Below are 27617 nucleotides of genomic sequence, written 5' to 3'. Positions count from 1 at the left end.
CGTAATTTTCAATTCCCTTTAATTTTCTTCATATATTCATTCTTTTATCTTTTCACATATATAAAAGAATGATGCAGATCCTAAGTATCATGGAAAGCAATGCTACACTTACATAATAATCACCGCGTGTGTAATATACTGAAATTTCTTTAACTGAATTTAAATCATACATATTTTTAATTCGAAGAACTGTGTCTGAATATACAGATTGTATATAATTTATGCGTATTAATAATATCGCGAGTGATATTAGCCAAAGGATCTGTCCGAAGAAATAGGCGCTCGAAGGATAATATTTGACTGCTCTAACAGAGTCCTGATGAGGATGTAGATATAGGTAGTTACGTTTTAATCACAGGAGACCCACCGTTAGATAGGCTCGGTTCCACGGGCTTGTAGTTTGAGCATTCGTCGACTCCGGGAATGCGAATTGAGAGATAAAACGGGAAAGTTGTGCCCGAGCTCTCCATTGCGAGACTCCTCTCGCTCTGCCATCGCTCACCAATTGTCCTTGTCCCCCGCTCGTCGCGTTCACATACGCCGAACTCTCGTTCGCTCGTTCCTCTGGCCGAGCCCGGGCCGCCCCTCTAATTTTCTTCGGAGTTCAGCTATGCGGACTACATTATGGAATAATTGCGCGGGTCGTTATTTCCGGCTTCTGTTTTCGCCGGCGGCCGCCGCGGTGCTCCTATTCCTATGTAACCGAGGCCGGGATATAACAAGGGCTGAAGCTCACTCTTTCGTGCGGACTAATGAGCAATGATATCTACATTTGCGATTATTCGGCGTATCCCCTTTTTGCTCCTTATAACGCACGTTGGAAACGTGCTTTAATCAGGCGTTTGTCGAAGTTGCGACGAGAATTATACTGCTCGCCAAATGGGCATGCTTTAAACGTGTATCACACTCACTGCTCCCGATTCAATTATGAATAAGTCTTTTTCGTATTTCGTGCGTTTAAGATTTACAAGACTTCCGTCAGTTTTAACAATAAGACCGAAATTTTTTTTTCTTAAATTCTTATAATTACGTAACTTGAACTTTCTTAATTATCTCGCTGAAAAGTAGGAATTATCGATTTTCATCAAGGCTCACATGCTAAGTACGACAGCTAGAGAGCTTTGGGTCGATTTTGACCCGGACTAAAATGAAAACCCAACACAGTGAGGGAAGGGATGAACGTTGAACGTCGAAATAAACGGGGGAACGCCACTTTAAACGTGCAATTGCATTGCCGGGAATCAGACCCATTCCTCTCCGCGCCCTTTCTCACTCACCCCCTCTCGCGCCCTCTCCGTCTCTCGCGCTCCGTTTCTCTGTCTCGTATCAGGGCGACAGAGCGGGCAGCTTGCAAAGCCCGCTTCGCTCTCCCCCCTCTCCCCTGCCTTACCCGCGACCCTTCGAGATTGCTGAGCTATTCTCGCGACTGAATGTTTCATTAAGGCCACCCGGTATTGCTCTTAGATAACTCTACGAGGGGTAAATGAAATTTCCGCCATCTCCGATATCGCCACGTCGCGTCGCTACTGCCACCTTCTACCTTTCATTCCCTAACACATCCTACCTCCCTCACCACCACCCCACATTCTCATCCTCCTCCGCTCGTGTACCACGTCATCGACCCGAGAAAGATTTAATCAAACACCTTTCCGCTTGTTCGGCATAATGAATTCGACGGTTTCGGCTTTCGATCACGACGGAATATGCCGCGAGGATGACTGCGGCAATTGCGAAAGATAATGACAATGTCGAATGACGGAAGGATAGGCCGAATTTGTTGGAAATGCGATAAATGACGTCGTCTCGGCGGCGAAGATCGAAACCCGGGTTAGTGTCAAAAAGCGCAAAGTCGAGGGAGAATCAGATGAAGAAAGATTGACGGAGAGAAACAGGGAGAAAGATTGAAAAGAAAAAAAAGAAGAAGAAACGAACAGCCTGCAGCCAACCGTCCGCCTACCACTCGTGACGATCTCGTATCAGCTGCCATCCGTTAAATTCATCCGAAGAGGACGAACAGTATGGAAAGAAGATCCGACTCGAAGTGAAACCCGTAGGACAGGATAGATGAAGGCTTTCGTGGGACTCGTATAGGAGAAGATGGAAAGGGTGGGGGGGGAGGGGAGTAGAGGTAACAGCCGGGAGTGCAGAAGGATGAGAAAAAGGGTGAGCGAGGCAAGGAGAGAGGGGGCGGATTTCTCTGCGGCCTAGATCGAGACGAACTTGAATGCTCAAATGTCAGAGAAACGACGAGTCCTCATTTACCGTTTCCGCGAGCACGTGCATACGCAGGAAAGAGGGGGACAGCCGGGGAGGGGAGGGGTGGCATCGGAAGGGTGCGAGGGGGAGCAGCGGGCAGGAGGGGAGTAGGGTAAGGGATTGAGGGCGCGACGGAGAACGTGAGGCACGTACGTGTGCACATACGGTGTGTGTCTGTCCCGGCGCTGTCTGCCATGCTCATTCCTGCGATCTTCAATTAATGAAACTCGGGTGCAGTCGCGTCGCATGTCAAATAAATATGTCTCCTATCCTCCCCCCCGCCCCCCTCCCCCCTGCCCCGCCGCCCCCTCTTTCCGTGGTACAGTCGCCCCCACCGGCAGACTACTTACCCTCTTCACCCTCTTCCTTCTCACAACTCTCGCGTTGCCGCGTCGTTTCTCGTCGCCCTTCTTCGTGAATCTTCCTCATACCATGGCCGATGTCGCCCTGCCTCCGCACACTTTAACCCTTTCGCTCGCTGCTCCACCCCCTGCCCGTTCTCCCTCCCTTTCGGCTTCAGGACGGTTTGATCCGGAACAAAATCATCGTTCTATTCGCGCGTACATGCTTCTGACAGCTCTCAGCTTGCCCTCTCCGCTTCACTCGGCGCGACGATATAGGACTCGCATGGCTCGGTTGTCGCGTGAACTCCGATCCTAAATTCTGAATGTGCGATTATTGCAATTCGAAGTTTGTGCTCGGCTATTATATACATTAGGGACTACCGTTGAATACAAAGACTTTCCGACAAAAGTGAAACTTTTTCTAAAAGCACGTGTACTGAATATACACAGTTTTATATTTCTTTCTGAAATGAATATTAAAATATGTATATATGTGTATCGTGAAATCTGATTAGATTGAAAAGACGGAAAAATAAGAAGGAAAAAGGAAGTAAAGACGCAAAACCAGAGAAAAGAAAATCAAACATAGACACGGTTTGGTACACGGGTCGTCGACACGGTCGTATAATGTCGCTGGTGGCTGACGATGTACCTCGCTCGACCGGTCAGAGGGGGAGGGGGTAAAAGGGGGAGAAAAAGATGATAAAGAGGGAGAGGCGAGAGAGGAAAGGAGAAAGAAAGCGGAGATCTCTTTATTCTTATTAGCCCCAACAGTGATTCCTGCAAAATTAAAATTGCCTAAGGAGGTATCATTTGCCCCCCTCTCCCCCCCGCCCCCGTCAACCCACCCACTCGCCCTATCCCACCCCAACCCATCTTTTTCGTATCTCTCGCGCACTCCACTTTGGTTCGGCGTCCTCCTCACGCCAGGCACTTCTTTGCCTCCTGCCAACCAACCAACCAACCAGCCAAGAGCTTCTCTGATGTTGCTCCTACAGATAAGTGGTCGGCTCTTGGGTTGCCTGCCTGCGGGCACTATTGGTCGATGCGTTTTTCCGTCCTCCTCCCGTCTTTCTCTCGTCATTTTTTTATCCTTCTTTTTTTCCATCCCGTCTTTCGTTCTACACCTCTTTCCATCGTCTCTCCGATGCCCTATCTTCCCTCCATCCCTCCATGCCCATATTTACATTTTATTTTACGTCACGCTCCTTTATTATCTTTCTCATTTCCCGAGGATACCCATTCGTTCGTGACAATTGTCGGAAATGGGGAGGAAGTGGACGAGTCGATGGCAAGCGCTTCTTCGTGGCTCGTTCTAATCTGGCTTTAAGGCACGTCAAGATCCTGTATTCATCATATTTAATATATCCACTTTGTTCTCACTATAATTAAATTCTGCTTGCATTTATATTTGCATACATTGCTATTGAGAATCTCTTGAGTCAATATGAGTTAATATTAATAAAGAAGTTTTAGTGTAACTTGAAAATGAATCTAGAAAATATTTGTCTAAAATATTTGTAATATCTATAAAATTTCCGAATATATATAATATTTCCAAAATAGAATAAAAGTTTTGATTAAAAAAATTAATTTAATGTAAAATTGAACGTTCTGAAGAAAGTTATGAGTTTAAGAAGGTTTTTTTGATTCTCAATTCGGCGTACAATTTCAGTCACTGGCTAAATGGAATGAGGTACTTTGACCTGCTTCCGGAAGGACACCCCACGAGAGGGTGTTCGCTATCAAACGCTTGGCTCGCCGCGGAATGTGCCCGGCTCACCCTTCAGAAATCACGACGCTCGGCCGATAGACGAATTGATACGAAATTTTGGCGGTCTCGCGCTTAATCGACCGATCCATCCCTCTCTCGCCTCTTCCATCTAACGCGACCCTCGGCTGCTGTTCCTCAGCATTCGCATCCCACCACCTTGTCCGCAAGAGGTTTATCGCCGACACTTTGTAAACGCCGTGATTTCAAACCGCGGCGTAAACCTCAGGGCCGGCTTAGATGAACCGTATTACGCACCGATAATTAATCCTTCGTTGACGGGAATGGAATTCGACCGTTGGCACGCCGGCGAGAGATTATTTTGCACATTGCTATCGGCCGTTTGGTATACATTATTCAACGGACGATCCACGCGTAATGGATGATTGCGCGAGCAGCGGCAATTAATCGGGGATTAAATTTGGATGCCGACGTGCGACGAAAGGTTCAAGATCAAGAGCCATGTATTAATAATCTGGCGTATATATGGATATACGCTTCGGAAATTAATCCTAGAAATCTTATTCTATTTTCAAATATTGGAATTAATTTTATTTTCGTTATACTGCGCTCGTCTCTATTGATAATAATAAGAGAGCGAAAGGAAAAATAATTTTTTGCAATGATGATAAGTACGCTTAATATGCGAAATTAATTTAAATCGATGTTTACAATCCGGAATTTTTCCCTGCGGCTCCACCGTGAGGTATTACTACGCATACTTAATGACTTCCGCGGTTGCAAGAGTTATTTCATTTTAATATACTGGCGCTCCTGCATGATTCTCATTTGTTTCTGTCATGCTAAGTAGTGTATCTTTATGCCTCAAAGTTATACAATCATTATTTCTCAACGCCAGAAATCTTTATCTACGTATTTTCGATTAAGAGTCTCACATGCAGTCTTATGTAATTTCGATTAACGGAATGTCTTATTATGTAGAGCTTTTTGGTTATGTTTATTATAAATAATATTTTTATTATTAGGGGAGATAGAAAAATTAAGAAAAATGTACAATGAGAATAAAAGAGAACGAAAAATAGTAGTTGTTTTGGCATTGACATTTACGATGACTCTCTGTTCACATCTGCGATTTCCTGTTATAGGCTGTTTCTGCCTGTGCAGACGTCGCCGCCTCTATAACGGGGCTTGAAACCATTCCCATTAACCCGCGAGCGAATGCCGCGCTCCGTCTATTCTGTTCTATCTGCATTTTGCACCCGGGAGCATTCGGCGGATGCCTACTTTGATTTGTCTTGGAATATTGCGCTGTATTTCACTGCACCGTCATCTAAACTTTGTCTTCCTTTCTCTATTCCGGTTTTTCACATTTTTATATAGTTTGTTTTTTACATATGACATTGAAACGATATCAAAACGCGCGATTAGAAATTTTAACTATAATTATACATATATTGAATATCCTTCGACAAGTATTTAATCTCAGATACTTATCGCGATCGGTCAATTGTTTAATAATTTTCGAATTATTTTGCGAACATAGCTTACTTTGTCATACAACTTTTGAAAGATAATTTTTTGACTTTTTGTAAATATTGTATATTTACGATATATTTATACAATCAGTTTTTTGATTATAGTATTATCAATACTTTATGCAGAATATACAATATGTATAAAATTCAATGCTCACATTAAATATAATTATGCAAATGACATATACGTACATAGATTAATGTATAATAACTCATGTGTTACATCGTATGGTTCATACTTAATATGCAGTGTCAAACTAAACGTAGAAACTCGTTGTTTTCCTCATAACGTAGTAAACTAATAGTAAATGAATTATAATAGCGCTACGACGTTACATTGCCGATCATTTTAACGACTGTGGGCGCATGCCGTAGGAGTACGGCACCATGACGTATTCTCCTCTTGCTCTCTCATTACTGTTAAATTTATTGTAATTAATTTTCATATCTACATCATGCACCTTTGGATGGACACTATACCTTCACGAATATACACCTAAACGTTGCTCTCTACATCAGACAAATCTATTTTCTCACGCTTATGTGAATAATAAAAATATCGTATAACTTACATGCTGCGGTGCATTGATTTATAGAATTTATATTAAGAAATTATTTTATTAGGCAAATTGTTACATCATATGGATGTGAATATGACGGCAGAGATGGATTTTATCTGAATTTTCATTAATTAAATCGTTGTTTCGAAAATCTAATGTTTTCTCGGAAGTCTTTGTCCGCGCGTCAAGAATGGGAACAGTAGCGTGTAGACGTGTGCGCGAACTGTAATCTGTAATTAGCGATCCCGATTAGAGTTATTTACGAGCCGAGCGCGCTCACACTGTGTCAGCCATTGTATTTTAATGCCACGTCGCCATCTTCACCTTTAGAGCAAGAAAAATGCCGATTCCCCCCGCGGCGTATACGAAAAAGGAAGTCGGACCGTAACGCTCGGCGTGTAACTTAGGAATTAACGAAACGGGTCGACCTCGTGGCATCGGGGATTCATCCTTTACTTTAACGACACGCACCGTGTGTGCGCGCGCGCGTATATGCACGTGCACGGGCGCGCGTTCGTGTTGCTTATCGTTGATCCGGGAAACGGTATGTAGTCACTCTTAAGAGAACGTTGTTCCACATCGTGGTGTCGAAACATTCCACTTACTTCCTTGCCAAATTTCACTCACGATATAATTCAGGCGTGCGTACGCGCGTTACACGAGCCTTGCACGTGTTGCGCACGAATGTGCTCTTCACTCGCCAATCCGAGGATAGTGAACCTTTCCAGGAGCGATGGTTGCGACGATAAATATAACAAAGAAGGCACACATACACACACGCCGGAGGATGTTTTATTTCAACAAATACGCAATGTATATTCATGCGTGTATAAATCAATCAGATAAGGATTGATTAAAATAATGGCGGTTATTATTTTAAAATAAATAAATCTGCAATTGCAGAGCCTCTGAATTTTTCGACGCGGCACTGCATTAACAACGGACGCCCCTGTCTATTTATAATTCGGCAGTGCTAAATACACCCGCTTGATATTTGAATAGTGCCTATCAATTTACGTATCCATTTGCACATTAATGCGATTTTAATTAAACTCGGCCTCGCTAGCCGCCACGCGAAATATATACATAGTTCGGGGCAAATATACGTGTAACACAACGCAGACACATGCAACTTTTAAAACAGTTTTAAACGAACGTCTCGCACGAGATATTCCGAATGTTTAACGAGATCGTAATTATCGAGGCAGATAGCGGCATTAAACATACATAAGCTCGCTTCGGCATGGATAGTGGGTTTTATTATTTTTTCAATCGTTCTCTCGCATAGCGCGCGCACGCACACATACACCTGACTATACGCGTTGTAATCTGGAGAGAAACTGTCTGTATAAATTAAGTCCACCGACAAACATCTATCAAGACCGTATAAGCACGGAAAGGAAGCGCGTTTTATTCGAACGCCAAGGTGCATCGCCTCCGGGGTTTTTCCAGACGACACACACGAACGCTTTTCCCGGGCACGTTACCGGCCGCTCACGTCGACATAAGAAATGTATCGGGCATCGTAATCAGTATGGTTAACCAGCCGCTAACTACGCATCCAGGCAACAATTAAATGCATTAAGACTCGAGGTGCAACGTGTACGCACTAATGTGCGCTCATGCATTGAAGTTTCTCAGGACGATCCCTTCGATGCTTTACCGTCGAAGGACGGCATTAGGGAACCTTATAACTCGTTTCCATCTTACCTTACTCACTCTTTTTTCAAATTTTAAGTTTAAACAGATTTTGTCCATCGCATTTTTGATGGTCTTAACTAGTGAGCGTCTACTATATTTCTCTAATTTATTAATTATTTTGGCTTGTATAAAAATTTTGAGAAAGAGGATAATTTGAATAAGAAAACCACGAATTTAAACGAGTATATTGCCCTTAAGCTACGATCTTACGAATCCGAGAACGTGACGCTTAAAATGTGATTTGAAATTGCAGATGGCTTTTTTAAAACAATTTAGAACAATGTTATTTTTTCCTGTTCTCAGTTCGTTGTACACTGTATGTTTCTCTTTAATCCCGATACAGTAGCACCCATCATTGTTTACCCATAAAACATGTACGCACACGCAGGTCCTCTTAACGCGCGTTCCGTCGTGTATCGACTCGGCTCATCTTCAACGCACCGCAGCGACGTGTAATTATTCAATGAAGGCCTTCTACGTGTACGCACCCGATTGATGTCGCTGATTATAACAGCAATTACCATTAGCATACTTAATGGTATCAAGTGCAACGGCAGGCAGTGTATGTTACGGGGGTTATCCTCGATAGTCGAGCGTCGCACATAAGAAAATCCATGGTGTGTTCGTACGTCTTTGAAATACCGGTGAATTTTCCTCTCAGATGAAATTTAGAAAAATAGATGCGCGATATCTCGCACGAAAGAGCTTCTTGTATATTAAGTAATGAACGAATAGAATAAAGTTTATATAATGCCACGTCCGTAATGAGTTTCATATCAAATATATCTCGACGTAGAGGTTCACGTATTAGGTTTTATTATTGTGCACCTTTATTACGCATAATCCTTGCAACGTGATGGCTTATTATTTCATTTGGCAACATGAAAAACTAATTTATTTGAAGTTAATTACAGACACTTATCGCAACTGATCTGAAGTTACATTAGTTTTTATAATATATAGAGATAATGTAAGATTAAAAGAACATTGTAAGATAAAACGGAATATAGTAGGTAGAAAAGTTTAGTGTTTATAATTGTTACCAATATAATTGTTAATTTGTGAATTGAAAAAAAATTCACCATCTCCTTTTCACCTCTCTAACTGAATAAAATTATTAAATTTTATACAATGTTTGCGGACAGTGTCGTACGAATGACAAAAAATTAGGGATTGGCATGCAGATGTTCCGTCTGCGTGTCGAACACACAAACGCCTGCATGACTATTTTCATTTCCATTCTCGTATTTACCCAAAGCGCAATCGTCTTTTCGCGCTTACGTACGCGCCGATACGTAAACAGGAGCGTCCTCCCCGTTGGAACTTTATAATTAATATGCGCACGGCCGGACGGCTTTTGAATAATTCCACGGTAGCGTCTCGACTTGCCGCGATGAACTTTATCGACATTAATTAAAAACGTGGCGGCGCACTCGTCGTGTAGTTTGCGTCCCCGCGCTTATCGTCGCGACCGGGCGTTCGGAGCAAACATTGTGAAAAAGCGAAAGACCATTGCATATCCGTTATCAATCTCTCTCTCCTCCCCATCTCTCGCTCCCTCTCTTTCAACCCTCCCCCGTCGCCCGTTCTTTCGTTAGTATCCGACCTCGCCACCCTTTCGCCATCGCGCGCCCCTTTCACGCCTCGAACCCTTTCGCAACCGCGAGAACCTTCCTTACGAAAGGCAGATGAATATTCATGTCCTCGTGCCAGTGTCGTGGTCGCCATTGGACATCAGTGGCAATCAACTGACACGAGCGAATGGCCGAGGCCATAAAGCCGTGTCGGATGTATCTGGAAAAAAAAAATGCGGGCGTGTACCTAACGGAACGGCGAGGGAGAGCAGCTGGCGGCTCGAAATCGGCAGCGGGCGCTATCCATGAATTATTTGGCCACTCCATTAATAACGAACGATGGGAGCGTAGATGACCATCGACGCTCGCGGCGGGTGTCGACAGGATGGAAAAAAACGAGCGCCGTGCGGTTTTCAACTTGTACCTCGAAACGCATAATTGCATCAAATATTATTGGTTTCTCACTAGCGCGATAGCAGTTGGTTATTCTATTCATATTTAGCGTACGTAAAATTTCGTGTAATTTCACGTGATTTGCGATACTTGATCATTTGAAACATCATCAGAATCGAAAGAAAAGAAAAAAAAATAAATAAATGAAACAACGTCCATCACGTCGTTTGTATTCGACTGACTTCGTGCTCCGTCATGCGTGAAAACCACATGTGCCGATACTGTTTCTTCGAACGAAAGAGTAAAATCGTCCCTGTATATGCGGCACGCACACGTTCGGTAACGCGCGCCGGCATGGTAGGGGAACGGAGACGAGCAGAGGACTTAACGCAGCCGGAAGTGGCATTATACGCGCGAGCAAGGATACTCGTCTAATTGTCGGAGAGAGATAATTCCGCACGATTTGCATACGTTTCCTCGTCCGTTAGGCCGAGGTGCGTCAGCCGGGCAATTAGCGATTACTGATTAAGTCAAACGGCCGGGCCGGCTCGGTCAAGAGCCTAGCGAGGGGGTGAGGGCGAGGGGGAAGAACCGGGGAGAGAACGCGGTGGTAGCGTGGGAGGCGCAGCGGGGGGAAGAGACGCAACGTGGCGGACGGGTGCGAGGGTGCTGATGGTGAGCGATTGATATCTGGTGGGAGGAGTGATGGGTGCCCCGTGTAAGCTCGGCTTTCTGGTTCGTCTACCAGGCCCGATCTATCCGAGGATTCTTATTGTATGCTAATTATCACCGGGTTAATCAGTGCGCGCGCGCGCCTCCTCGCGCGGGACCTCGTGCTATCTTCCACCGCCGCGGATTTCCGGACCGTGGGGTGACGTAAGTGCGCGCCGAAGAGCTGAGCCGAATTAATTGGCGGGCTGATGCCGAATCAGCGGCCCTCGTTATGCGCGAACTCGCGCCGGGATGGACGGTGGTATTCTCCCTCGTGAATTTCTATTGTTTCTTTTGATTTAGGAGCTCACGTAACACGCGATGATACGTTTCTGGCACGAAACGTAATCGGTTTATCTATATTGATAAACTTTTTGTAACACGTTACATCGCTTCTTGAGAAATTATCAAAAGTATTAAGAAAACGTATCTAATCTGTAAATTTTATGGGAAGGATTCAAATAGAGTAAACGCGCAGATTTGTCCTATATATTATTACGTGTTGTGCAATTATTACACGGAAAGAATGATTTTGTTGAAAGGTCTAAAAATTTTGCTAAAAACAGATCTGAAAATAATTTTTTGTTGAATCATTAAAATAATTTGTTGGAATGTTGAAACTGATAAGCATTGCTATAAAACGTTTTGATATTTTAGCAGTCACTTGACTTTCGCATAAAATTATTTTGATTATTGAACAAAAATTATTTTCAGATCTGGATTCAGCAAAATTGTTCTTTCCGTGTATGCTTATTATTGTGCCTATTAGAAAGCAATATATTTTATTGTTTTACGTTTGCATCTTTTCTTTTTAAAGAACTATTTCCTCAATCCAATACGTTCCCACAAACGCCCTCTTTGCGCAGCGTACCCGTCGTACCGGTTCCGAATGTCATTACACCGCGAATAATCACCTTCTCCTTTCGGTTACGCACTAATAAACGTTGCCGCGAGGGCGTAGAGTTACTTGACGCGCGAATTTCACTGTCTTACTGCCTACACCTATACGGTGAATCCCGGACGTGAGATGTCGTAAACGCACGTACGCCAAAGAGGACTTGCGCTTGAATTAATTGGCGGTCTGATGCAGGCGCGTCGATGGCGCCCGCGCGTGATCGCGTCGGGCAGTTTACTCGCAGTTTGCGATAGGAGAAATCTGAGCTTCGCGGATTTTTGCCTTCCTTTTATGCCGCCGTCGATTTGCATACGCACGCACATCGCGCGCCCGCGCGGGCAGGCTATTAAGCGTGAGAATTAGAAAACCGCCGCCGCTGAATATAAAGGGGATTAATTAACTCCGATGTGTTTTTTCGTCAATCTTCTTCCCTGTTGCGCGCGCGGGGCCCGGCCGCGCATTAACTACCTATCACTGATACGATCTGCTCGTGTAAGAACCGCGCGCGGTAATTACGCGCTATTTTCGTTAGGCGCGCAGTATACGACTTAATCACTTTTCTCGTGCAAAGAGTCGCGGTCGCTCTCGCAAATTTGTTTAACGCAGGAAACCGCTTTCACACCTGCTCAATTAATATATCGGGGGACCCGATACTTATTTTAACTTTTGTTGAAAGATCGCTTAGCAAGCGATCAGTTTAATTTATAAATCTAAAGAGTTCAAATAAAATTTGCAATTTTTTTAAAAATAAATAATTTAAATTTGAAAGCGTCTTCTACAGCTAGGCTGCATCTTGGTGCCTATAATAAATTTCTTCGCAGTGTTTTAAGATGCTTATTCGCATCGATTATTAAAAATTGAAGATCTATTGTTATCTCACTATTTCATCTTCAACTAATGATTGCGTTGTAAGTCCGACATTGATTCGGCGCGCACTTTAAATGGCTGAATAATGTATTTAAAAATTCACTTAGAAATACGTATTATTAAGTATCAAGAACCAACCGTGACCGTATAGAAGGCGCTTTCAAATTTATTTGTAATTTAAATTTGTTCGAATTACGTATTCATTCTCCCTGCGCGATAGTTTCGCAAATAGCAAACCGATCGGAAAGCCGCAGGTGACACGCGTTGGAGAGACGCCGGAGCCGCTGGTGGCGCGCATCCTTTGGAGAAGCAGGAGAAGCGTCCAAGTCCAGCTCCGATCGACCCGGTCTCATGTCCGCGGTCATTATCGCCGTAATTATCATGTCGCATCCACGCCCGACGCCTTTCAGCTCCGAGGCATAGGCGAGGCGAGACGAGGTGAGGCGAGGCGAGCGCCGTCCTTTTCACCGCGCGAAAAACCGTGCGGAGCGGCCGTGTGTGTTACCTATCGCCGTGGATACCTCCACGGGCAAAAGGGAGGGGTTCCGAGAGAACCTGCGTATCGTTTTATTTGCATTTTAGTATGCCGCTGTAAAAGTTTTAATTACGTCCATCATAAGAGTCGGCACGGTCCGTCCGTTTGTTCGTGTGCGCGCGCCCATGTGTGCTTACGGCCGTCGTCCGCACCCTCTCCTTCTCCCCCGGTTCCACCCCCGTGCACACCCTCGGGGGTCTCTTTTGCGACGAAAAGCGGGATACGTTAGGCGGACGCTAGGTTAGGTTTTACCCCTTTGTACGATAAAAGGGGGCCGGGAAAGGTAGCGGCCGAGCGGCGCGGCGCGTTACATTTAAGACTTTTACGTTTAACCGGGGGAAACGCACTTTTTCAAAGTTATTTCCCGCCGCTTTGTGCCTGTGTTCTTCTTCGTGTCCTGTGTCCCTCGAAGCGTCAGATATCTACTTCATACTTAGTAATGTTGATATTAATACCGACAATTATTACAATTAAGTATTAATCAATTGGTCTTTAATTTCCCCCCAAAAAATCGTTACATTATATCAAGTAGATGTAAGATATAATTGTAATTAACATCTTGAGAGAGTGATTTAAATTTTAATCATTAATGACATTTATTATGAATTATCATATTTGATCCTCTTCAATCAAGATATTAGGCAATTATAAGATATTAGATAATTATATAGTAATCGCGAGTGTGTTTTTAAATATCAAGCTCGCCGTTGTTTTTAGTACGAACGTTGAGACCGGCAAGTGTTTCGATTAAATTTTCCAGAGACATCCGTTACCGCGCCGACTCTAAAACTAAACAGCAGGAACGTTAATGGTTTTCCGCTGTCGTTATGCGGTCGATCTTCGAGCGCGGAGTGACTGCCGTATTTTTCCATAATTAGCAGCCAGGAATTAACAATGGTTGGTCGTGCCCGGCCGCTCTGGGATCGCTCGTGCAGATACTGAGACTGTTCTAGAAAGATAAATAAATTATCACTTAAAAGAACTAACGAGTCGTTAGTTGCTTGGTTTCTTACTCTTCATGAATATGAATCGGCATCGCGCATAACGCTTTGACGGCCAAGTTTCGACATCTCGTTTCTTCCTTATTGCCGTAGCGCAATTATAACATTTTTATTCTAATTGCTCTTATTTGAAGGTTTAGACGCTTCTAGTCTGTGTGAAACTAAGAAGCAACTAATTAAGTATTAAAATATCGAAAAATAAATTTCAAATCGATGAATTAATTGTATGATTGCATGCGTCAAAGACAATTAATTCCTTGTTGCGATAATTGGAAAATTAATTGGATCAAAATAGATTTTCGAAAAGCACTCCAAAACGGTCCGTTGGTTCTGACTATAAAATCACGTAAAAAAAGTTAACGGTTTTTTTTTTCAAAAACATTTTGTAATTGTTAACCGATTTTCTTTGATGTTTAATTCCTCGTAATTGCCTCTCACTTTGATGTCATCGACCGGCTTGAGCGAATAAGTAACACGAACAGTTGCATTTTATGGAAAAGTGGGTTTCCGGCGATCTGAAACCGCTATCGGAACGATCATTGGGCAACCTTCTTCGCACCGGGTCCCCATTGAAAACTCCACGCGGTTCCCACGTGCTGAAATATAACTCGCAATAAACCAAAGTGATAGTAGGTTAAGTCCTATGATGCTATCTGCCGGATAATTGCCCCGCGGACTCCGGTAATGTCTATGTACAGGAATCTGAAGCAATCCGTCGTCTGTCGTCGGGTGAGAATAAAGAACGGCGATTCATTCTTTTTCGCTTCGTTTGTTTCTAGAGGAAATCAACTCTATAGAATATATCACATAAATGAATTGAGATTTTTTTTAGGCGACATCCTATATAGAAAAACTTACCTTCCAACCAATCTCGTAATATTTTTATCAATATTTTGTAACACACTTTATTTTATACATACACGGAGAAAATTTTTGTTTAAATTTACCCTGTAAATCATGTTAATTGTGGGACAATATAGTATTTAGGCAAATTTTACTGTGCACTACAATGAATGTTACTGTAAAATCTTATTGTAGTGCACAGTAAAATTTGCCTAAGTACTATATTGTCCCATAATTAACATGATTTGCAGGATAAATTAAAAAAAAAATTCTCTCCGTGTACGATACAATGGAGAGTAAAGGAATTTCTATTTGTTTTTTTTTTACAAGAAAAACAATTTGTACAAATTTGTTTATTTTTTTATACAAAGATTATTTTATATATATATTGAGTGAGGCCACTTTTATCTAATGTACCGTGTTGTGCCTGGTCAACCCTCCTTAAAGATCGAAAACGTATTTCTACGAGTATCTCAAGAGATATGTGCCTGATCGTTGGCAAGGGCGCGAGGGTAGATACACATGGGAAGAGGGAGGAAAAGGATTCCCATCGGTTCCGATAACGTATTGCCAGACGGCCTCGTATAATCAACAGATTAGCCGAGGAATAGATCAGAGACGATGGGCAAAGGAGACTCGGTTAGCTAAAAGCCTCGACGTTGGCCATTAACGGAGGGGAGCTGATTCTGTTCTTGTCGGCGTATGTACGTGTGCGGCGCGTAAGAGACGCGGCGGAGGTGGGAAAATGCGATTATAAGTCACGAGGTGCGTCTGTCTGTCACCCTGGGCTCTACTTGGGAAGCACAGAATTGATTGGATATGGGAAACCACGGCAACGGCCGAAGATGAAAGACAAAAGGCCTGCACTCCGGCTAACAAAGGAAATGTGCTTCCCGGTGAAACACAGTGATCGCGTACACGTCAAACGAGCCATCCGCCTTATATAAATGTCCGTTGTAAACCTCACGTCGTGAAGATTAAATGACCACAATACAAAACAGTATCGCCGATCTAATTATGTTCCTTAATTATAACTCGTACGGTACGAACTGTGTAAGCTGAGGTAACAGTTTTTTTTTCTTAAATTACATCAACGTTCTCTCGAATTCTTCCTGCGATATATTCTGAATTTTCCTAACCAACGGGAGAGAAGAGATTCCAGCGCGAGAGATCTTTACGCGACGCCGCGTCATTCCGCGCCTCAAATGCGATTTTATGGAATCGCAGCATGCGCGCACGGCATGGCAGGCGCGATCGAGTAGTCCCGGCGGTATACGAGGAGTCCGAGCGGTGTGTCCGAGTCGCGAAATAAACCGCTTCGCGCGCGCGCGCGGGAACGGGAACGGGAACGGGAACGGAACCGTCGTTCGAACCGTCGGATACGGCGGCTACGATCTGAGAGGATTTGCACGACACGCTGGAGAGCGGGCCGCTTCTCTCCACGTCGTTTCTCGCACGCAATCGAGACAAACGTACTTAAATGCACACACGAGCGCGGGCGCGCGCGTGTGTGGCGATTTAGCGCGAGTGTACGCGCGTATACATGTACACCCGCATACTGGCGCTCGCGGGAAATGGAAGACTCCGTGGTGCGTAGGTATCCGGGAGGGATCTCTCATCGAGAGATTAGCATTTCCGCTTTTCTCTCAACAATTCCTCGTTCCCGTACGGATTATCCGTTAATCCGCGTGGGCCAACGGCGGGAGGTGGAGTAATTCGGTAGAGCGAATCTTCCTCCAGGTGCCTGTATCAAGTATTATTTCAGTATCGTTCCGCGCCCGAGACCCTTTCTCGCGCGAGATACGTACATATGTATATATAGCGTATAGCGCATTCAGAACGCGAGGTGGGCGGCTCTGAAGCGAGAATGATTATTCCGGCGGATCAAACTGAATCGCGAGAAGAGAGGTCAAAGGTCGAGGAATTTTACGTCACGCAAGAATGGAATCCGAGGCGTAATTGAATCGTCATAATTGAGCCGTTTGACGGATTATCAATTATCAATTATCTCGCGGGAGATTTGCGGTCCCTTGCTTATAAACATCGAAGAATAGTGTTTTACGCACTGAAAACAATTTATTACAATGAATGACGTATGTCATGTTTGTGCGTATCATTTGTGTTTCTAGATGCGTGTAATATTTTATTTAATCATAACTATATCGACGACTCTTGATGAGATTAATTGCCTTAGTTGCATTCAGATGTGGATATCCTTATATGTAAAAAATATAAAGTTCCTTCTTTCGATAAAAATAAGATGTATAAAACTGGCAATAAAAATAAGATATAAACAGACAATTTTGAAGCGTGCATACGTGTGTGTATATCCGCGATTCCCAAGCTTATACGCGCCTGACATTTTCGATAGCTCGCCGTACACCCCTTCAGAGTTATACACATCCTCACATCTCTTTGAAAGACATGTAGCTGCGGCCGCTCCCTCTTCTTCCTCATCGTCGGGAGCCTCCTACCCAAATCAAAGCCACGGTAGTAATAAGCACCCGCGGTGCCGTGGAAGCCGAGGGAGGGCTGGTGGTGCGAGCCGGATGAGGTGGCTGCTGGCAAGGAAGAGACTTCCCGAGTGGTCATACGTGCCGGACCGGAGACCGAGTAGTCGGAGTAGAGGAGTGTGATGCATTATTGAGTGGACCGCGGCGAGGGGAGGGGGGTGGAAGGGCGGGAGGATAGGGGCGACGTATATAATCGCGCACACATCCTCATCCGTCTGCTAATGGACTCCATCCACCCGTTTTGAGCCCCGTATCTTCGCCCACTCGCCCCTGAGCCACCCCCACACCCCCAACGCTCGAGCGTTAGCGGACATCGTGATATTTTCGCTGCCTCAAGATTCATCCGGGGGTGTACGTACCGGCATTACAGATATACGTAGGTGCTGGCACGTACGCCGCTCGCACACATCGTTGCGCGCGCGAGAAAACGTGCGGCCAGTAGCGTAACGAAATTCTGCTTTCCTAGGGTAGCGTCGAATCTCCCTAAAAAGTGCTTTCATTAATTTATCGAAATCATATGTATTATTTCTACATACGAATTAGGTCATTCCACGTCGATCATTTCTGATTAATAAAAGGAGAATATTCGATAATCACGGATCAAGATTGCGATTATATCGTATTCACGAGACTTTTCTAATTGTGTGAGATTAGAGCAACGTAAAATAATTTCTTTTGTAACTTAAAACGGTGTGGAAAAAAGTACAGAAAATAGCCAGGAAAGAGACATTGTCACTTCATGTACAAATATTAACATATACCATTGTAAAAAAAAAAAACGGCGTAATCTAAATCTTGCGATCTAAACTTAATTCTTTGCTCATATTATATTTTATCTCATCTCATTTCTCAATTAATTGTACTAAACCACGATGGCTTTGTCTTCGTCTCTTTCTGACTATTTTCTCTATCGAATATCAATTAATATAATGCCAAATTGTTACGTCGAATGTGTGCGCCGCTATCCGAGGGATACGAAATCGCGGGCGAAACATTTTCTCATAAAAAAAAATACACGCCGCAGTCATTTACGTTATGAGAGAGTATCCGCGGACGGCATTATTTACCATTATAGTTGTGACGGATAAACCGGTCGCATTTCCGCGCTGGCTAATTATCTCACGGCGGAAACGAAAGGGGCTCTTGCGCCCCGACGCAACCCTTACTTCTACGCCACTATCCCCCACATATACCGGCGTGCGTCTCATACGTACGTACTTTCACGGACACCAGAGACGCGTTATTATTGGATTACATTTTTAATCCGCCCTCTCTCTGCCGCCAGCACCGCCGACCCACCCTCTCTCTAACAGTCCGCCATCCTCGCCGACTCCCCTATGCCCGACGTCGTCGTAGGTACGTACGACCCCGCGGCGCATCCTCTACTTTCGTATTCCGAATGGAATTACTATGCAGGAGATTTCATTTGTTATATATGCGCGCTACAAACGAGCGCATTTTCGCTTAGGTTAATCGAATTATGGAGAGACTGCGAGTAATATATGCATTTTAAATCCGTGCCACCTTTCGTGTACGCTACGCTCTGCCATGGACGTTATATATCAATGGATCTATTCTTCGTACTAATTATAGTTGTCCTCAAAGAACTTTCACAACGTCATATTATACTGCCCGTCCTGATAACAGCGTATGCTACACGTGCGAGTAATGCATAAGATAGCAGAAACATATAATTTACGTACAAATAGCAAGATAAATTATATGAATTGTATAAATAAACGCATAACTGCAATTACAATATTAAAATTTACTTTTACATTCCAGAGGGAAGGATACTTTTTTTTTACAATATCAAATCGCCGTGTGTCTTTTGGTATATTTTGCTGTTTATTTGACGATAAATTTATTAGTCGACTGCTAATGTTCGGTTCGTCGCATAAAACGCAATATTAACGATACGCAGTAATCGCATTAGGTGTCGGCCGCGCTAGCCATGTTGGAGTATAATTCAGCCATGCGTGATACTTGCAATATAACAACGCGTATTTTTATTGGCTCATTAACAAAGCCGCAATTGTATCGTTAATGAAACGACCATGGGCCGCTTCTCGTACTCGTGGCGGTTAACGGCATCCCGCTACAACCGTGATACGAGGATCCTGGACATCGTATACCATTACACGCAGCCTGATCTCTCGTCCGCTCTTAGATTGATCGAAACGATAGATTTATTTGTTTTTTTAACTGTGATTATTTGCATCGCAAATATGTATATCGGCCCTATCGTATACATACGCCACGAAGATACAGATTGCGCGCAATTATTACCGTTAAAATACGTAAAATTGTATCGTTGTTATAAGATCAAATGTTAACTTAGAGAAAGAAGAAGTCGCGGAAGAAACTTCCTACTTCTTCACCGTTGCATTAAGCCATTCGACTTAATAACGATTGACACGCATGAGCCGTAAGATTGTTACATGCGCGGCGCCCGTAATGCGGCTTTTAACAAGTCGTGTTCGAGCACCATATCGCTCTCTCGCCGGCGAATCACTTCCTTCCTCGCTCGAAAACCTATAAAAACGTCAGCGGTACCGACTGCTCGAAGGATCGTTACGTCCTCCTCGTTAATAACCGAGGCCAGTTGCCTTTTCGATCGTCGGGCGTCGTGCTAATTAGTTCCTAACGCTGAATACGAGCGGCCGCACAACGCCCGTCGTTTCCATGGAGTCGTCGGCTTTACTTTTCGCGCACAGCTTGAGTCCCGTTTTCATCGCGATGATCGCCTTGCAAGGACTCACGCGTTTTCGAATCGCTCGCACGGAATAATATAATGAAACCGCCGTGTGTGTGTTGGAAAGGATCCCGCTGCCGGTGTTGTTAAAACGGTACGCGACGACAGTTTCTCGTGAATTCTGCCGCTCCGAAAACACGCGAATTTAATTACTCGATATTGTTAAATTTGCACTATGATTATTAAAATCTATATATTGCATGTTGAAAACTCATCGAAAAATCGCGGTATCGATTAGAAAAATTTTTCAAACATTGATATGCGAAGTAAAAATAATTGATTCGAGTTGCTGAAACGTAAAAGATTTTTTTTTAATTTTCATTAAAATAAGAGACGTTAATACTTGTATATACGATGATATTTGCAGTATAGGAAATTAGAATGTTTGTTCTTTCAGCAGTTATTGAATATTATCAGTAATACGAGAATATATGACGGTTGGCTTAAATAACGATAAGTTCTGAGATTTTGAACAATCACTTTAAAGAGATGCTCGTGCGCGACGGTTCTGTCGGCGGGTTAAACGTTAACTGGGGTCGTGAGTCAACACAAAAGTTTCTATCCGTCGTTATATCGGAGAAGACGATGACTGTTCAGTTCCTGATATACGTGACTGCGGCACAATGGGGCCGTGCTCGCCTCGTCGACGTACCAATCGCTGCCCTGTCACAATACGATCGGCCGTGATCACTCACGAATGAGACAAGAGTGACGACGTATACGGGCTACCGTGCGGTCCAGAAAGCTCGACCCTATTCAACGTCTCTAAATTACGGCGCGCAGTCACGATCGCGCGCGTGATCGTGATTCCCCGCAGTGGATTTGCTCGCCGGCCGGAGTTTTATACGATTCACGCTTCATAAGCATGTATACAATGAAGTACGTAAAAACGCGATCGCGAGTGTGCGACGTGCGTCGATAGTCCCAAGATAAAAACGCTGATTGCTCTCGCGCTCTCGTTGATAATGAAAACTGTATATATAGTAACTGTACATCGATGAACTTTAATATAATCAAATTTGTCAGATATTATGATGTTTGCCATTATATTTCATTTATGACGAGGATGGACAGATTAGTATGTATAAAGAGGTTGACCATTCTAATGTCTGTTTTCAATAAGAAATTGTAAGAACGTTGCACTTGCCAGTGTAATCGCGACAATTTAGATCGAAACTACTGTTATGTCGGTTCCTTTCCCCTCATAATTTCTCTGTCTCTGCGGCGCCAACAATAGTTGGCCTCGTTAATCGTTCACTGGCGCAATCGTGATGCGTATCTCGCCCTGACAACTGAAAACACGATCTTCACGGGAATTAGGCGTGCCTAATTATAGCCTAACAATACACCGTGATCGTAATTAAAGAGCTATACTGCCTTAAATATAATTCATTATACGTCAATTTATACGGACGTTACAAGTTTCATATATAAAAAAAACATGCCAGTATTATCGTTTCCCGTTCGTGAAATGATTGAACCTGTTGATTTTCATTAAACTATATTAAATGAAAATTATATTGTATTAAATGTAACGCTTTTACAGAGTCAACATTGAGAATCAACTGACGTGTGATAGCCCCGTTGCGCGTTTCTGGACCTGGGCGACACACGCGACCATCTTTTCATGGGTGTCCGGTACTTTGCGTGTCTTCTTCAGAAAATTACTTCTCTCCGTAGGTTAATGTGCGACCGGTCAGGATATAGTAGGGCCAGGGTGAACAGGATATGACCTCCCTACAAAGTGTCCCTTCGCCGTCGCGAATCTGCTATACATGCCAAAATGAGCCCACTTTGACTGTTCAACCACTATTGCAAGTCGAGTCTCGACCGCTCATCTCGGAAATTACTTCCGCCATGACATTGTCGTTGTCGTCCACTTTCGTCACGTATGCAAAGGACTCCATCACGGGGCAAGTCCGTTGAAGGAAGTCGCTCCCTTTGCCGGGCAATATTTGCCATTATTCTTTCGTTCCCAGTCACTAAAGGCAATATGCGACAACACACTCTGACGCCAGTTTATTTTTTCTCCTAGTTGCAAGGCAAACCCGCTGCATTTGCATGCATAAAATACGTCTTGCGCTTTTACATCATTGGCGTCGGAAAACGTTCATTGCAGGATTGAATGTTGAAATTGAAAAATTAAAAAAAAGAAGGAGAGGATAAACCCCCAAATTAGTTGGAGAGGTTATGCTAGTTATTAACGTATCACTGAAAGGATAGTTAAAAGCGAATAAATCACATTTGGAGTGGAGTTCCACCCAAACTGACCTTGGCGTAAAGTCTCGTTAGAATTTCTGAGCGATCTCGCAGAAACCTGGCGGCAATGGGATCGTTCCTCGAAGGTGTCTGCAAGATTTCAAGGGCGGAGCTCGGAGCGCGCGGCTCGATCGCGCTTCTCCCGCGAAACCGGTCGTTATGCGGCGGTTATTGATTGACTCTCGTTAGCGCCGGCTATTTGTTTTGTCAAGTGTGAGAACCGGAACTTCCAAGCTCTACTACTCCACGTTCGGCGGTAATTTTAGGAATTCTTTCCCTATAATTATCTTACTCTCGCGACCGTTAGAATTCCGTTGACATTTTTACAGCGTGTAAAATTAAATGTACTACACGGAACGCGTATACGCTGCACAACAGACAGCAGACGGAACAACATTGATGAACGTTATGGAGAAGTAATAATGACGGAAAGACGTTGGTCTACGAAAGGAAGAGCGTGGCAGAGAGGAGCGATTTGTGGAGGGCAACGGGCATGACTATGGCAACAATGGCATACAGGAATCTGTCAATCCACATACACGTCTTCCATGAAGGCGGCTTCCTCCTTGAATCACATAGAGGGCATCCGGACGCCGCATCACGGCTAATGACATGCACCATGACTCTTTTCTCGTAGACGACGAGGTTCGAAAACCGAACGAATACGGCGACTGTATACCGTATTTGCGTTCTCGCTTCTTGCCGGTGTACCGAAGCTTTCAGGTACACCGCGTAAAACCCGGTCGCCCTTCTTCCTGCTCGGGTATGATTAATATAAAATAAATGATTGCGCCCGACATCCGGTCTCACAGAGCCGGCCGAGTGGATTCCTGCGTCGGCTGGCCCTCCCCCCTTCCTCGCCTCTTTTATTCTTTTCACGATCATTCCGCGTAATTTGTCGGTCAAGTCACCACGGCTAGTTTCACGTCATTTCATGGTTATTGTCCAAGTGAATTGTCGAAGAGCGCACTTCCGATCTGCCAGCCGATTCGTTGCAATTGCAACTTTTCTGCGAGCTGGATTTGTTTTGACAGTTGTAACGTTCAGTGGTTCAAGTTGATGAATACAAACGAAGCTTTTGCGGGCAAAAATACTGCCATCAATTAAGTATTGCCATTGTTGATTTTAATATTAACGCTTGTTATTTACTGTAATTTTTAAAATAGTTAATATAGTTATTAAAGACATACATTTACATTTTTTGCGCTTTAGAAATATTAGCAATTTACTGAAGACAAAATAATATTCTAATTAATTTCTCACATTACTTGAGAAGCTATAATTCTTATGTTATTCCAATGTGTGGAAAGTCCTTAGAAAGGATTCCGGAAGAAGAGTCGAATAAATTCGTTACGTAGTATCCATTGTACCAATTCAAAGGAAGATGTGCAGACCCGAGCAACGAATTTCCAATGACAGGAAATCCTTTTTCCCCTCGTAACCCGTGTATTCGTTGAGGGATCCTCTCGGTAACGGTGGAACGGGGAAGGAAACGGCGTGATTGGAAAACGTGCAAAGGTTGGCTGGCTCGTGTCTAGACCGGGGTTTCGGAGGGAACAGAACGGGGCGAGAGGGCCTGACGAGGGCGATAGGAGCCGTGAGGGAAGGAGTGAAGAAGACGAAGAGATCTCCCGAAGGAGTTCTCTTTACCCTCGCGACCTCAAACCGAACGGTGGCGGTGGATCCCTTAAAAAACGGATTTACAACCTGTTGCTGACGGAGCCACTTAAAGATTCCCCTCGATATCGAAAGAATATCCGAAAAGGAGGGCGACACACCGTCCCCGTCGATACCACGCCTGTCCTCAATACCGTGTAAATATAAAAGTCCGGATGTCAAGAAGGAGTTCGTCGGTATTGAAGAGAGACTGAATATTCGCGTCTTTATTGCGTTAGATTTTTGTTTTGCTTTATATTTCGATAAACTTTCGTAATGTTTTAAAAAATTAATAAGTGAATAACGTAATATGAAATCGAACAACAACTCTGAATTTCTATATCCGTATTTTATCTCCTACAAGATATTCTATTATATCAGAAACAACAAATTTAATCCCTTAACAAATAAATAATGTTACAAATTATATTAATTTATTATATGTGGCAATGATAGTCTTTATATTATTTATTACTTCTTCTCAATTTCGGATATTGACACAGTAGACGGAAATAATGACTATATTGATAAAGATTCATCATTATTTATCCATGGAAAATAATGTCTATTTTTTCACGTGCCTCGTCGCGGGATCAATTACCTACGCAATGACTTTCGGGCGATTAATCGCGGCGGTGCTTTGCGCGCGGAAAAACGGTTTATCAGCACTCCCGATGCGCGAGAATTACCGGCGCGACGAATGGCTATACGAAGCGAACGGCCACGCGTCAATTAACCGCACAGCCCGATGAACAGTAGCACCACGTATATCCGCCGATAAATCAGGTAAACGGAATATTTCCCTGATTTCCGACGCGTCGTACATCTTTGAACGGGGTCGGCCGTGTAACTGCATCCACGCGTGTAATTCTCGCCTCCAGCTTGTCAATGGGGCGGCGACGAGGGGGTGACTCTCGAGTACGCATCGTACGTAACACGGGGTAGGATGCGTAACGGCAACAGCAGCAGCAGCAGCAACAGCGGCAGCGGCGAACGGCGGCTCGATTTTGCTATTCATTAGAGCCGTCAGTGGGTAAACAAACGGTGGGTATTCGCGTGTACGGATATGTGATTAACGTGGAGGCTCCGCGTAACCGCCTCGATATCACGAGAGCGCGGGGGTTGAACCGCGCGCACCGCACACATCAGCGCACCACCCTCGGTGGGCATCCCGGGCGCGCGTTTCCCACGAGGACGTATTCCCCGACACTTCGGATGATTCCCAGCCATCGATTGGCTGGATCCAGCGCGATGCAAATGCAGGCATTCAGGAACTGAACGAATCAGTTCGTGAAAGTTTAAATCGGCATATCGATTTCCTGGGAGCTCTATATTTATTCAGTAAGAAAATACACGCTTTCGTCATATACCGAAAATATCATCTCTTTGTGCAACTTTGCAACTTGCAACGTTGCACAACAGGAATAATGTTTTTAAATTTTTTACACAGAAAGAACGATTTTGTTGAAAGGTCTAAAAATTTTGCTAAAAACAGATCTGAAAATAATTTTTTGTTGAATTATCAAAAAAATTTGTTAGATTGTTAAAACTGATAAGCATAAAACATTTTGATATTCTAGCAATCACTTTGACTTTCGCACAAAATTATTTTGATTATTGAACAAAAATTATTTTCAGATCTGGATTCAGCAAAATTGTTCTTTCCGTGTATAATTTTAAATATTATTGATAAACAGTATTTTATATGTTTCATTGAATGCATTAATTGTTACTCTTGTCTTTTGTTTGACAATATTAATTTCATAGAAAATGTGAATAGGTACTATTTTTTTTATGAATTCTTGAAACGACAGTTGTTTAAAATTGATTTGAGAGGAAAATACAAGGAAGTATGCGCGTTCTTTGATCCTTTAACGCACAGTCATTCTGTACAAGATGCGTCGATTATAGACAGCGAACAATCGGAGTATTCCCATGTTAGCATTAAGAGCGCTTTTAATTCGTGCAAGTAACAACGCCGTAGACTATCGTGCCTATCTAAACCAATTAGCGGCGCTTTCGCGCAGAGATATCGCGTTTTCGGTCACTGCCTAAAAACAAAAGGTATCGCGCACCACGAGGCGATCATCATCAGCATATCATCCCGTGGTGTGTTACGCGGCAAGAGAGTTATTATTCGGAATTCTCGCATAGGAATGTACTTTATAACAATAACAACACCCGAGCTAGGTATCTAGCCTTGCTAGAACGGAAAGGAACGTGTAAAGTGTACAATGCCCGCACAGGTATTTTCCATCCTAATCCAGACGATTCAAAGGCGATCTGTGAAAGATGTCTTAATTCTTTCGATATCTTCTAGATATCCTTTTGACCTGTTGTCCGGGAATATCTCTGTGACAAACGCGTGTGTCGGCGTGAAAGACATAATTTATTCTTTTCACGAACGTAGCGTTAATATACAGAAATCCGCTATGTCAATTGTAATAGGAAAAAACGACGGAAACGTTTATATTTTTCTCAAAGCGTTTCTCTCTCGACATATTCTCTCTCTGCCGGCGTGCGGCCTGTATTTTTGCTCGATATCGGGAAACACGTTCGGGACGGTTTGCAACCATCGTTCCCTCGGGAAGCTATCGGCTCGCGTATCGAGAGGAGGGCGAGTGGATTCGGGCGAAGGGGGACGGGGTGGCGACAGAGGGGGAGGGCACATGCAACAAGTAGTTCGGTTTTCAAAGCCCATTGAAATTGATGGCTTTCCCATACCATGACAAACTCTCTCTCTTCCTCTCTCTCCCTCTCCCTCCCTCTTTCTCTCTCTCTCTCCGGCGCTTCGCTCTCGCGGACGAGCTTACAATACACCGAAGCTTTTATCGATATTGCAGCGGGATGGAAGGAGAGACCGATGCGAGAGTGGGACGAGCGCGGAAAGTCGATGGCGGGGAACGAGGGAGCTTACGGCTTTTATTACTGCATTTTCACCTTGTCACGGCTTCTCGCTTCGACACTCTTTACAAGCTATCGAACGTCAAGCTATTTGCCTCCCCTTCGCACTCGCTTCGTTATACACGTCGCTCTGATCCGCTTGCGTGAGCCACTGTGTAACTTCCTGCGTGCACATCCGATTGGATTATTTGTAATTTCATCAATAAATTACCGAGAAGCAACACGTAAAAAACGTAATATTTTTCTGATCATTTAGGAATAATGGTATTGATAACAGTTATAATTGAAAACTCTCTCTCTCTCTCTCTCTCTCTCTCTCTCTCTCTCTCTCTTTCTCTCCCCCTCCTCTCTCCTTCTGTCTCTTTCTCTTTCCCTTCTCTCCTTCCCACTCTCTCTTTCTCACTCGCTACGTTTGCTTACTGCAGATTATCCAGATTTCCTTATTCGTTATCGTATCTTGTTCGAGTCAATTAAAATTGTTTCTGTGCAAATATTGCAATACAATTATGCTATAAATGTGTAATTACAAAAAGATTAAGTGTAATTTGTTATATTGTAATGCGGAAGTTTCGTGTTTTCTCTC

The sequence above is a fragment of the Wasmannia auropunctata genome, unplaced genomic scaffold (genome assembly GCF_000956235.1).
Source record: "Wasmannia auropunctata unplaced genomic scaffold, wasmannia.A_1.0 LD335986.1, whole genome shotgun sequence".
NCBI classification, from domain to species: domain Eukaryota; kingdom Metazoa; phylum Arthropoda; class Insecta; order Hymenoptera; family Formicidae; genus Wasmannia; species Wasmannia auropunctata.
This window is presented reverse-complemented; position numbering follows the sequence as displayed.